Consider the following 12,574-nt stretch of genomic DNA (forward strand, 5'->3'; position numbering starts at 1 on the left):
CAATTAAATGAGGAAGTCAAAATGGGAACTGGGAGGAAGGGATTGATCACTTTTTCACATAAAATATTAATTATTCTAAAGCAGAGTTGCTGTGTCAAGGGCTGATTTGAGTCCATTATCAATCTCTCAGTCCCCTGTAGAATGTGATTTGGACATTGACCCTATTACATTGTTAGTTACATGCTCTACAAAGGTACCTTCAAGATCCTCCATTCCACAAGGATTGCCCCTGATAAGCCGCTTTCTCTATGTGTATCCTGGAGGTCCCACTAAACTCAGTGACAGCATCTGGAGACAATCCTGAAAAACTTGGGTGACCATCATTGACCAGCACAGAGCTGGCTCACTATAGGGCCCCAGTTAAAATGTTATAAATACAACTGGATCAAACCTTTAAAGCACGAAATTAAAACAATTCTCCTAAGGAAGGAAATCTAAGTTTCAAAAGAGGAACTTCATACTGAGTATCTAACCAGCAACTGATGATGATGTTCACAGATGAATCTGATTGGTTCTCCAAAACTGAGACGACCCAATCCAGGAACTAAGAAATGAGTTCCTTGGTTGGTAATATTTGAGATGTGGGTTGGAGGAGGGTCCTAGTCCTCAATGAGATTTGTCTGCTCCCCTGCACCTTGTCTTCTTCTCTTCTCCTGCATGGTGTGCCTTTGGTTCCCCGCAGGCTCCTGGACAGTAATACTGACAGTGATACTGATGGTGCTGAGCCCGCTCCTGGCTTGGGCTGGAGAGGTAAATGCACACCTTGGATGGTGAGCTATTTTGGGATGTGGGGGAAGGGAGGGAGTTAGCTTTGTCTGGGTCCAGGCCATGTCACTTAAAACCCTGACATCTTCTTCAGTAACTACTTACCTTTATCATATGGAGCCTCAATTCCTTCCACAAACAAAAGGAGCCTGGGTACTTGCCCTCTTTATGAGACCAGCATAAGGTGCCTTTGTATATATACATATAGGCTATTTCTTGTCAACTCTCTTCTAATAAAACCTCTCCAGCCTTACATCCCATTCCTTCGGGGTTTTGAGAGGATTTAGAAGTGCTTTCAAAAATAATCTAAAATGATTATTAATGATTTCAAAATAATTCCCATCCGTGGTTCCCTTTATTCTGTTGAGTTATGCCAGAAAATGGGAACAATCCTCTGAAAATTTTATGGGGACTCAAAAGGAATTAGAAAGATCTCTCCTAGAAGATCCTGTGTTATGTCCATGGGATCTGTGATGCAGCTACCTCTCGCTAATACGTGAGGATGTATCAAGAGACCTCACCATTGTCTCCTTTTCTTTTCTTTTTTTAAGTTGAAGTATAGTTGATTTACATTATCGAGTTAGTTTCAGGTGTACAGCACAGCACTTCAGTTATAGATATATATTCTTTTTCAGATTCTTTTCCCTTATAGGTTATTACAAAATACTGAGTAGAGTTCCCTGTGCTGTACAGTAGGTCCTGGTTGGTTATCTATTGTCTCCTTTTCTTTCTCCCTAAACCCCGCTCTTTATAAGGCCTGTATGCCTGTACTGGAGGTACTCTGACAAAAGTTGGGGTTAGTTTTCTCCCTATTTCTCCTGCGTAAAGCACTCTGTACCTGAAGCAGGGATCCTTAGTACTGAGAATGACCCTGTAGTTAAGGAGCATCTAAGGGGCAATCTATGATGCCTTAAAGAACTCATAAGAACTGAAAACCTGACACAGGTTAGTGCTTATTAGTGCTTATTCTATTTTGAACCTTTCTATCCTATCAGTTTCTCCTATATCTCCTCTTTCTCTGGCCTGAACCCACAAGAAGAGATTTAACTAATATAGAATAAATTATGAAATTATATTTTTATAAACCCCAAATAGTCAAGTATCAGCAATTTCATATGGTTCAAACCATACACCCTGAGCAGGATACAGAGCGTGTGAAGGCTGTTTCCATCCCATAGGGCTGAAAGCCAGTAAGGAAATCAAGGGAACTCACTGGCCTCTTGGAGTCTTGGGCCCAAATTTCATAGGTTCATTCATCATGCCATCTATTTTCCATAATTAGCCATCTTTGGTTACCTCTCCTTCCGGTTTTTCCCTATTCTTTCCCCTACTATGTCATCACTGTTACTAAAAATCCCTGGTTTGCACAAACCCTCAGCACTATAACAGACACATTGGATGAAATGAAATTTCATGAAATGTTCCCTATTTCTTAAAACACCTTTTCCTTACCTGTGAATATTTCTTCCAAGTAGTAAGAGGAGAAAGAGGAAGTTAGTCTGAATTTCTCACAGGAAAGTAGAAGAGGCATAAGGTGTCATGATTACAAAAGTATGTTGGAACTGGAGCCCCTCTTGCTTTACCAAGAGCCCCACAAAGATCAATTCCCAAAACTATGGCTTTATTCATTTAGATGACAAATACTTTTTTGAACAACTATTATATACTGGGCTCTGTCCTAGGCACAGAGGATTCTATTTGAATAACAGAAAAAAAGTCGCTTATGATCATGGAAGTTACCTAATGACAAGAGAGAAAGACAACAACCCAATAAACATTGAACCAAGAAAAACATTTCAAACAGCAATAAATGCTCTAAAAAATATATAAGGGTTAAGGGACTGAGAAAATTGTATTCACCTGACTTCAGTGCAAGTATCTAGAGAGCTCTCCCTGTGACATTCAATTGAGACATAAATGATCAGAAGAAGCCAGACATGGGAAGGATCTAAGGGACAAATGCTCCAGGGAGAGGGACCAAGGGAAAGGTCAAAGTGTGGGAAGATGTTTGCTGTGTTTAAGAGACGGAAAGAAGGTTAGAGGAGCTGAAGCAGAGAAAGCAAGTTGGGGAGTGGAATAAGATGAGGTTAGAGAGAAAGTCAGGAGTCAAATCATGTTAGGCCCTGATGGCCATAGTGAGAAATTTGACTTTTATTTACAGAGCTATATGAAGCTACTAAGGGGTTACAAGGAGAGTCCATTTATATTTATTTTAAAAATTAATTCTAGCTACCTCATGGAGATTGGATTGCAGGGGTTCCAAGTGGAGTCACGGAGACCAGTTAGGAGAGAGTAGAAGGGTTCTCCAGGGAAGATGTGCCTGTGACTTCATTTAGTGTAGTAGCGATGAAGTGAACAGATTTGGGATAGATTGTTGAGTGACTTGTTAATGAATTAAATGGTGGGAGTTGGAAGATAGAAAATCAAAAGCTTATCCCTCAGGATTTTGTCTTGCATGATAACTAGGTGGATGGTGATGCTGTTTATTGAGATAGGGAGGACTATGGACCAGTACATCTCCTTAGACTGGATCCAAAAGTCACCTAATTAATATAAAAGACTCATTTATTGATTTTACCCCTTAGGAAATTTCCAGAGTTTTAGGAGATCTGTGGCAGAAATGGGGATGAAGAACAAATACATGTTTCTTTTCATAAATCACAATATCACAGTGACTAATTGCCAAGGCAAAGAAATCAGTCAACTTTGGTTGGACTGAACAAATTTATTTTATTGGAAAAAACAGCTCTTCACTGGGACTGGCTTCCCAAAAAACATATATCATGTAGGACCAAGATTTTCAACAGATATAATATTGGCAAATTTTTCTATGCCACTCTCAGCTGCTCCATAATTGAGAGTGGTTACTCCAGGACAGTTTTTTCATATGATTTACACCCATGGTTCTCACCCAACGACAGCTCAGCACACTTTCTCCCCGTTCCTTCACCCGCTGCAGAATATTGGCTCCAGATAGCACCATTTTTAGTTGGCACACAGGGGGTTTCTTTTGACAACTAGTGGGTAGAGGCCAGGAAAGCTGATAGACAGGCTACTACGCACAGAACAGCTCCCTCTCCCCAGCCACAAAGAACCACCTGGTCCAAAATGTCCATAGTGCTGAGGTTGAAAACACTGCTTTATATACACTATGCTGCTTCTAAAAATTCTAGACTTACACTTTCTACACACACTCACCTTCCAGTTCAGCTCTTCGTGGTTTTATTTAGCTTGTTTCATTACCCCCAAAACTAGACAGTTGAACAAATTCATTCCTTTCTTGTTGAACCCGTTCAATCAAAGCAAGTTCAAGATCTTCATTTTTATTTTTTGCCTTACACCATGTTTTTCAAAATGTCACGAGTTCTTGATCATCACATCTCTATTTTATTTCAACAACTTGTCTTTTTAAGTCATAAATAGTGGTGGCTGCTACAATATTTTTCAATAAAATGCCTCAAATTTCTGCAGCAATGCTACTTTCCACACTATTAATGATACCAGAAACTTCCTTTTATTCTTCTTACTTTTAAACACAGGGTTATTCTTTAACTCTTTTTGACATTTTCACAATTCAACTAAATCTAAAGGCAAAAATATTTTCATTTTCATTTTTGAAAGAAACAAAAACATTCATTTGAAAACATACATGCAACCCAATGTTCACTGCAGCATTATTTACAAATATTCAAGATGCAGAAGCAACCTAAGTGTCCATCAACAAATGAGTGGGTAAAGATGTGGTGTTTATATATATATATATATATATATATATATATATATATATATATACACACACACACACACACACACACACACACACACAGTGGACTATTACTCAGCCATAAAAAAGAATGAAATTCTGCCATTTGCAACAATGTGGATGGACCTACAGAGTATTATGGTTAGTGGAATAAGTCAGACAGAGAAAGTCAAATACTCTATGTTATCACTTACAAGTGGAATCTAAAAAATAAAACAAATGTATATGACAAAACAGAAACAGACTCACAAATACAAAGAGTGAACTAGTGGCTACAAGTGGGGAAATGGAAGGGGGGAGGGGCAAGATAAAGGTATGGGATTAAGAGATACAAACTACTATGAATAAAATAAACAAGCAACAAGATATATTGTACAACACAGGGAAATATAACCATTATTTTGTAATAACTTTAAATGGAGTATAACCTTTAACAATATTGAATCATCTTGTAAACTTGGAACTAACATAATGTCAATGATACTGTAATTTAATACCAAAAAATCAAAAATATGTGCATTCATATGATATATATGTGTATATTTATGTCTATATGTATCTTTACACACAGTGAAGCTACAGAACCACATGTAACCAATAAGAGCTCTGAGACACTTTTGACCCCTTCCCTCAACAGGTCAGATTTGCCAAGCGAATTTTAGCAGCAAATTTTTAGAAAATTTGATTTTCTGAGCTGTCCAGATTTGGAAATGCAGAAAAGGGATTGTGGACCTGTATTGGGGTTATGGTTTTAATCTCCTAAAACTCTTCAATAGTTCTCATTACATTTAGCATAAAGTCAAAATTCAAAAGAGGATTTTAAGTGCCTGGTTCCATGTGATTTTTCCAGTCTAATCTTTCCCCCTCCTTTTTCTCACTCTCTGTGCTTCCGTGAACTTTCTAGAGGAAGTTCATCAATTCTTTCAGCTTTTCCACACAGTATTACCGTTACCTAAAATGTGTCTCTCTTTTTCCCCTAAACACACACACACACACACACACACACACACACACACACACACTTCCTCTAGCTCACATCCACGTAAGCTTTTATGTTACCACTTAAAGTGGTCTTCAGAGACCACTTCTCTGGCACCCTAACCTAATTTAGGTCATCCTATCATTCTCTGCTATACGAATGCCACACTTTTATCCTGACATTTCTCACTTCTGTATAAATTCTTGAGTGTTTGGCTTTTGTCCATCACTCTCACTAAATTTTAAGCTCCACAAGTGGAGGGGAGACGGCTGTGTTCCCTTCCTTGGAGTCCCAAGGGACAGCGAAGTTTGGGCACAAGCACAGCCCTAACCAAGTACTTACAGAATGAAGGAGGCTCCTAAGAGGATATGGTGATGGGGCAAATCCCGGTCCAGTTCACACTTGGAGATGTCCAGGCGAGCATGGAAGCCAAGTGGAGCCCGAATGGCTCAGGAGCAGAGGGGTCTCTTCCGCCCAGCACGTCCTTCCTCCACCGCTGGCAGGTGGAAGATGAACCCGTGGGGTGCCGGTAGAGCCTCCGAGGGAGTCCTAGCGTCCCCCCGCCTGCGCCCGGTGGGCGTCACCGCCAGTCTCTTCCCATGCGCCCGGGTGACAACGTCATTCCTGTCCCCACAGCACTTTTCATGGTGCAGGTAAAGTCCGAGTGTCATCTCTCCAACAGCACGCGGCAGGTGCACTTCCTGGACAGGTACATCTATAACCGGGAGGAGCTGGTGCGCTTCGACAGCCACGTTGGGGAGGACCCGGAGGTGAGCGAGCTGGGGCGGCCGGCCGCGGAGCTCTGGAACCGCCAGAAGGATGCCCTGCAGCGGGCGCGGGCCGCCATGCACACCTTCTGCAGGATCAACTACAAGTTCTTGGAGAGCAGCACCGTGCGGCGGCGAGGTCGGGGCGGGAGTGGGGGGTGACAGAGACAGAGAGACACAGAGACAGAGGGACTGAGTCTAGGCTGAGTGTGTAGGATTGCGGACAAATACAAGCTAGGAGGGTACACGTGAGAGCCTTCTGTGGGAAAACTAATGTGAGACTTTGTCGACGTGTGCTGGTGAGAGGGGAGAGAGTGTGTGTATGGTGGGGGGAGTGGGCCTGGGGTCTGAGAGGACCGGGAGGGAGGGGGGTATGGGGAGAGGGATGCAGGAGGGAGGGCTCCAGGCATCCTCCACTGCCGCCCTGGGAGAGTCTGGGGCAGGGGAGACGGAGGAAAAGGCTGGCTGGGGTGGATGATCAGAGATGCGGGAAGGGACCTCCAGGTGTCTGTGGTTGGGGGAGGGTAGGGGAGGAGAGGTGAGGAATGTAAGAGGCTTGGGAGAACGTGAGAGGAGCCCCAGTCTGCTCTGGGCACACACCCCCTTACTCCTGAAACCCCGGAAATAAATGTGCTGGGGTCTGTGTGCAGGTGCGTTTCTTTGATAATGAAATTTGTGAGGGAGACTAATTAGGGGTGCAGCGGAGAAGAACCTCCCAATCACCTCCGACCTTTCTGAGGCTACTTTTAGGTCTAAATTTCCAACTACTCTTTTGCTTTCTTAGTGTGTATATTTTTACATATTTGAAATGATTGTGAAGCTAGCTTTTCAGATACAATTTTGTTACTTAATAATACCATACTGATGTTACTATTTTTATAATGCTAATAGTACTTAAGTAGTTGTGTTTTCCCTTTGTATGGTTGTAAACAATTTACCTCACATTCCCCATTGTTAGATTTTATTTTCCATATTGCCACTTAGTTGGAAATTTATCTTATTATTTTTAACTTACATTTCTTTTATTTCTAAAGTTCTTCTCTCTTTTCCTCCCCCCCCCCAATTGTAATGACTGCTCAAAGCATTATCTATTAATCTGTTGCCACTAGGGTCCTAGTGCTTTTCTCAGTCATTTTATGGGTTGTCTATGCAGTAAGATTATTAACACTTTGCTGATACTTGATTCAACATTTTCTCCAGTTTGTGGTTTCTATTAGATCCTGTTCAATATTTTCCATATAAAGAATTTAACATGTTTTACTTACTGAAATAGAAACTGAAAAATTGTGACTAATGATTTACCATCAATCTTAAATCTGCTATTTTGTGGTACTGTACAAATGTGTCCCCCATTTCTCCTTTTTTTTAAAATTAATTAATTTATTTATTTGTTTGTTTTGGACTGTGCTGGGTCTAGATGCCACACGAGGGCTTCTCTAGTTGTGGCACGCAGGCTTAGTTGCAGTATGTGGGATCTTAGTTCCCCATCCAGGGATCAAACCCAGGCCCCGAGCATTGGGAGGGCGGAGTCTTAACCACTGGACATCCGAGGAAGTCCCTCTCCTTTCTTTTAAAATAATTGTATTTATTGAGGGCCTGAGAGTGCTAGAGGTTGTCTCAGATGTGAAGAGTCCCAGACCCTGCCCTGATCTCAAATGTCAGTTTAGAAGGAGAGAGAATTCTAAAACGATAACAATTGCAAAACTAGATGTGGCTTTGGGGGGGGGGGGGGAAGAGCAAGAGAGAGAGAGAGATCCATCAGCTGAGTATAAAACAATAAAAAACTTTTTAAATGATTAACTTTCCTTGTTCCTTTTCCTCTGCAGGACTCATGCTTTCCTTGAGACACAACTCATAGAGTTAGAGAATGACCTCTGTCTATCTCTGCTTCTCAGGGGAAGAACCATGTCTGTGCTATTCTAAGATGTGAGTCCATTGAGGCAGTGTAACCAGGATTTCAGACTCTATATCTCTATCTACCCCACTACTGTTCCCTAATTTACCCTGAAGCTGTGAATCACACTTTCTTTCACAGTAAAAACATTCAATAAGTAACTGACGTATACTGAAAGCTAAGTTCTGGCCACTTCTTTTTTTTTCTTTTTTGGCCCCCCTGTGCGGCTTGTGGGACTTTAATTCCCTGACCAGGGACTGAACCTGGGCCTTCAGCAGTGAGAGCAGAGTCCTAACCACTGGACCGCCAGGGAATTCCCCCAGCCATTTCTTTACATAGTTTAAGTCCATTAACTCTTTTTTTTTAATATGATGATCAATATTTTTTATTGAAGTATAGTTTATTTACAATGTTGTGTTAATCTCTGCTGTACAGCAAAGTGATTCAGTTATACATATATACATCCTTTTTAAAATATCCTTTTCCATTATGGTTTATCATAGGATATTGAATATAGTTCTCTGGGCTATACAGTAGGACCTTGTTGTTTATCCATTCCATATACAGTATAATAGCTTACATCTGCTAACCCCAGCCTCCCACTCCATCCCTCCCCCAGCCCCGCCCTCCTTGGCAACCACAAGACTGTTCTCTATGTTTGTGAGTCTGTTTCTCTTTCATAGATAAGTTCATTTGTGTCATATTTTAGATTTCACATATAAGTGATATCATATGGTATTTGTATTTCTCCTTCTGACTTACTTCACTTAGTATGATCATCTCTAGGTCCATCCATGTTGCTGCAAATGGCATTATTTCATTCCTTTTTATGGCTGAGTAGTATTCCATTGTATATATGACTCATTTAACTTGAAGAGGTAAATTCATATCATTATCCTCCTTTAGAGGAGAGAAAACTGAGGCACAGGGGGATTTAAAAACTCTCCCAGGATTAACCAGTTAGAAGTGAGCCTGGATTTGAACCCAGGCAGCCTAGTTACAGAAATCACCCTTTTATTGAAGGCACCCTGTGTCTTGCAAAATTTGTAAATAATTCAACAATAAGTAACTGTTCTGAATTATGAAAAGAAACCCCACAATTTAGCTCAACATCTCTCAACTCTAATAGGCCCTGTTTTAAGGGTTAAATTAAAGACCCATGACACTGACTTCTCCTAAGCCACATGGCAGCCTGGCCTGCCCAAGGCTGCATCTGGTCAGGAGACTTACTATCTCCCTCACTATTCCCTCTACATTTTCTCTCCTACTGGAGCCTACAGTGACTGTGTATCCTGCAAAGACCCAGCCCCTGTGGCACCACAGCCTCCTGGTCTGCTCTGTGAATGGTTTCTATCCAGGCCACACTGAAGTCAGGTGCTTCCAGAATGGCCAGGAAGAGGAGGCGGGGGGTGGTCTCCACAGGCCTGATCCCTAATGGAGACTGGACCTTCCCGACCATAGTGATGCTTGAAATAGTTCCTCAGAGTGGAGAGGTCTACACCTGCCACGTGGAGCACCCCAGCTGGATGAGCCCTGCCACAGTGGAATGGAGTGAGAAGCTTTCTAACCTCGAAAATTCCTTATCCATCAGGGAGGAGACTTGCTTACCCCCGAGTGTCAAGTTTCTCCTCTCCCCACAGCATATGTGCATTTGCTCCAAGTTCTTCTCTCCTTCAGCTTAGGTTATTGGGGCTGCTCAGTGATATCCTGTGATAGAAATCCCCTGATAGTTTACAGACATCCCGTGATGGTTTCTACAAATACCTATACTCCTTGGGGAGGCAGTTCTGCCTGACAAGCAGAATAGAGGATGTCCCTGTTTTGAGCCTCCCATGACATCACAGGTCATGGTCACCCCTTGGTCCTGGGCACCAGTCCCCTGTGTCAGGCTGGGCTTGTGCTTCTGACACTCCTGCTTTGAGGTGTTATTGTGACCTGAGAAGGGGCACATTCTCTACAGGGATGTTCCTGACCTGAGGGGAGTTCAATCTCATCCAGTCCCAGGCTCCTCATCCAACAGATGTTGAAGACGTGTGTTGAAGATGCCAGGGCTGTGATATTTAAACGATTCACTGCCTGAACCTTGTAGCCATTCCTTTTCTAGGAATGGCCAATTATTCTAATTCTTTCAGATCAGGCTTCTACCCCCAATCAAAGCTCTCAGAGTCTCAGAGAAGTTGTATTCAGGGTAAAAATCACCCAAACTAGCTTCTTTTCTCAGGGACACGGTATGAACCTTCACAAGGCAAGATGCTGAGTAGAATCGGGGCCTGTGTTATGGGTCTGCTCTTCCTTGGGGTGGGGCTGCTCTTAATCAGGAATTAAAATGGTAAGGAAGCTGTTATCAGCTGAGATGCCCTGCAGGTTTTTTGGAGGAAGAAGTATGCCTTTGCTCAGTGAGTTCTCTGAATATCGATGACCCTATCCTACAGGGTCATCATACAGGGACATCGATATTCAGAGGGCACATTGAGCAACCTTTACCCAGTCGATCTCAAATTTCCTGGAAATCCAGAAATCAACAGTCCACAGTTATTTATGGGTGAAATATAAGAGGTGATGGCCTGTAGAGATAAGAGAAGGGTTATCATGCATGGAGATCTCAGATGGAGATCCTGGGGCAAATGCAGGAAGAGACGCTAAGCCTGATGAAATGATGCTGGATTTGTGAGACGGAAGCTTCCTAGGTCACATGCTCTCAGGGACTTCTCTCCTCTCCTCTCCACCCTGGCATCAGGTGATATGGGTGGTGATGTAGAGAAATCTCAGGTGAGAGGGGGGAGTCAGGGGCTGGGGACATTGTATCCGGGGACAGACTTTCCTCCGTATCTTTTAAGTATACATCCTCCCTTCCCTTTCCTAGGATACTCTGGACTTCAGCCCACAGGTAATGCCCTTTTATCCTCTTTTAGATAGATTTGGCCTCCTAGAAATGGTGGTGGAGATGACAAGACAGGAGACAGATAAAATGAGAAAGACTTTGAATTCTGATTAGGCGGTTTGCAATAAAGCTTTGCACCAGCTAATAAGAGAACAGACTTGTGTTTGCCGAGGGGAACGGGGTGGGGGATGGATGGACTGGGAGTTTGGGGTTAGCAGATGCAAACTATTACATATAGGATGGATAAACAACAAGGTCCTACTGTATAGCACAGGGAACTATATTCAGCATCTTGGGATAAACCATAAAGGAAAAGAAAATATGTGTGTGTGTGTGTGTGTGTGTGTGTAACTGAATCACTTTGCTATACAGCAGAAATGAACACAGCATTGTAAATCAACTATACTTCAGTTTAAAATAAATAAATAAATAATATAAGAGGCCTGTGCTCTAAAGTATCTTTGGCTCAGGGAGGCTTAAGAATGATTTCCGGGCTTCCCTGGTGGCACAGTGGTTGACAGTCTGCCTGCCAATGCAGGGGACACGGGTTCGTGCCCTGGTCCGGGAAGATCCCACATGCCGCGGAGCGGCTGGGCCCGTGAGCCTTGGCCACTGAGCCTGCGCGTCTGGAGCCTGTGCTCCGCAACGGGAGAGGCCACAACAGTGAGAGGCCCTCGTACCGCAAAAAAAAGAATGATTTCCCCCTTCTTACTACAGGGCTTTAACGTGAGGCCCCCAAAAAGAGGGAAAGAAGCAGCATGAAGAGGTAGGTCTGGAAACACCCCTCTCCTCTGTCTCCTGTAGGACTCCAGAGCTGGAGCGAAGATGGTGACACTCAAGCAAGAACCTTCTGTCCCATCAACTAGAGGTGATCGTACTAAGTGAAGTAAGTCGGAAAGAGACAGATACCATATGATGTCACTTCTATGTGGAATCTAAAATATGGCACAAATGAACCTATCTACAAAACAGAAACTGACTCATAGACATAGAGAACAGATTTGTGGTTGTCAAGGGGGAGGGGAGGTGGGAGAAGAATGGAGTGGGAGTTTGGGATGAACAGATGCAAACTATTATATATAGGTTGGATAAACAACAAGGTCCTAATGTATAGTGCAGGGAACTATATCCAATCTCCTGTGATGAACCATAATGGAAAAGAATATAAAAAAGAACGTCTATATGTGTGTAACTGAGTCCCTTTGCTGTACAGCAGAGATTGGCACAGCATTGTAAATCAACTCTACTTCAATTAAAAAAAAAATGTTTTTAAAAAGAAGAACCTTCTGTCCCAGCTTCTTCACAGCATGAAAAGGTTTCCTGCTTAGCACTCATTCTTCACAAGAGTACTTTCTCAGGATCTGGTTTGCTCAGGATCTGGTTGAATGACCCTGCAGGAAATGTCCTGGATGGCTTCCTCAGCCCCTCACCTGGACCTGGAAGTTCCCACTGTTGATTCCAGTACCTTATTTCATTCTTTCCTGATCCTCTTTGTTTTCTACGCTTGCTGCCTCCTTTGGCCCAC

At 42.7% G+C, this 12,574-nt stretch overlaps 1 pseudogene across 1 annotated transcript; it reads left to right on the forward strand.

Moving 5' to 3' along the window:
- The first annotated feature begins 657 nt into the window (after positions 1–657).
- LOC308624283 (DLA class II histocompatibility antigen, DR-1 beta chain-like) lies at positions 658–11,965 on the forward strand (annotated as a pseudogene). The gene is made up of 6 exons: positions 658–750; positions 6,041–6,425; positions 9,449–9,719; positions 10,390–10,474; positions 10,601–10,710; positions 11,781–11,965. The product of its transcript is annotated as a DLA class II histocompatibility antigen, DR-1 beta chain-like (transcript).
- The last annotated feature ends 609 nt before the right edge of the window (positions 11,966–12,574 follow it).

This window comes from Mesoplodon bidens (assembly GCF_964165515.1).
Source record: "Mesoplodon bidens genome assembly, chromosome: 10".
Taxonomy (NCBI): domain Eukaryota; kingdom Metazoa; phylum Chordata; class Mammalia; order Artiodactyla; family Ziphiidae; genus Mesoplodon; species Mesoplodon bidens.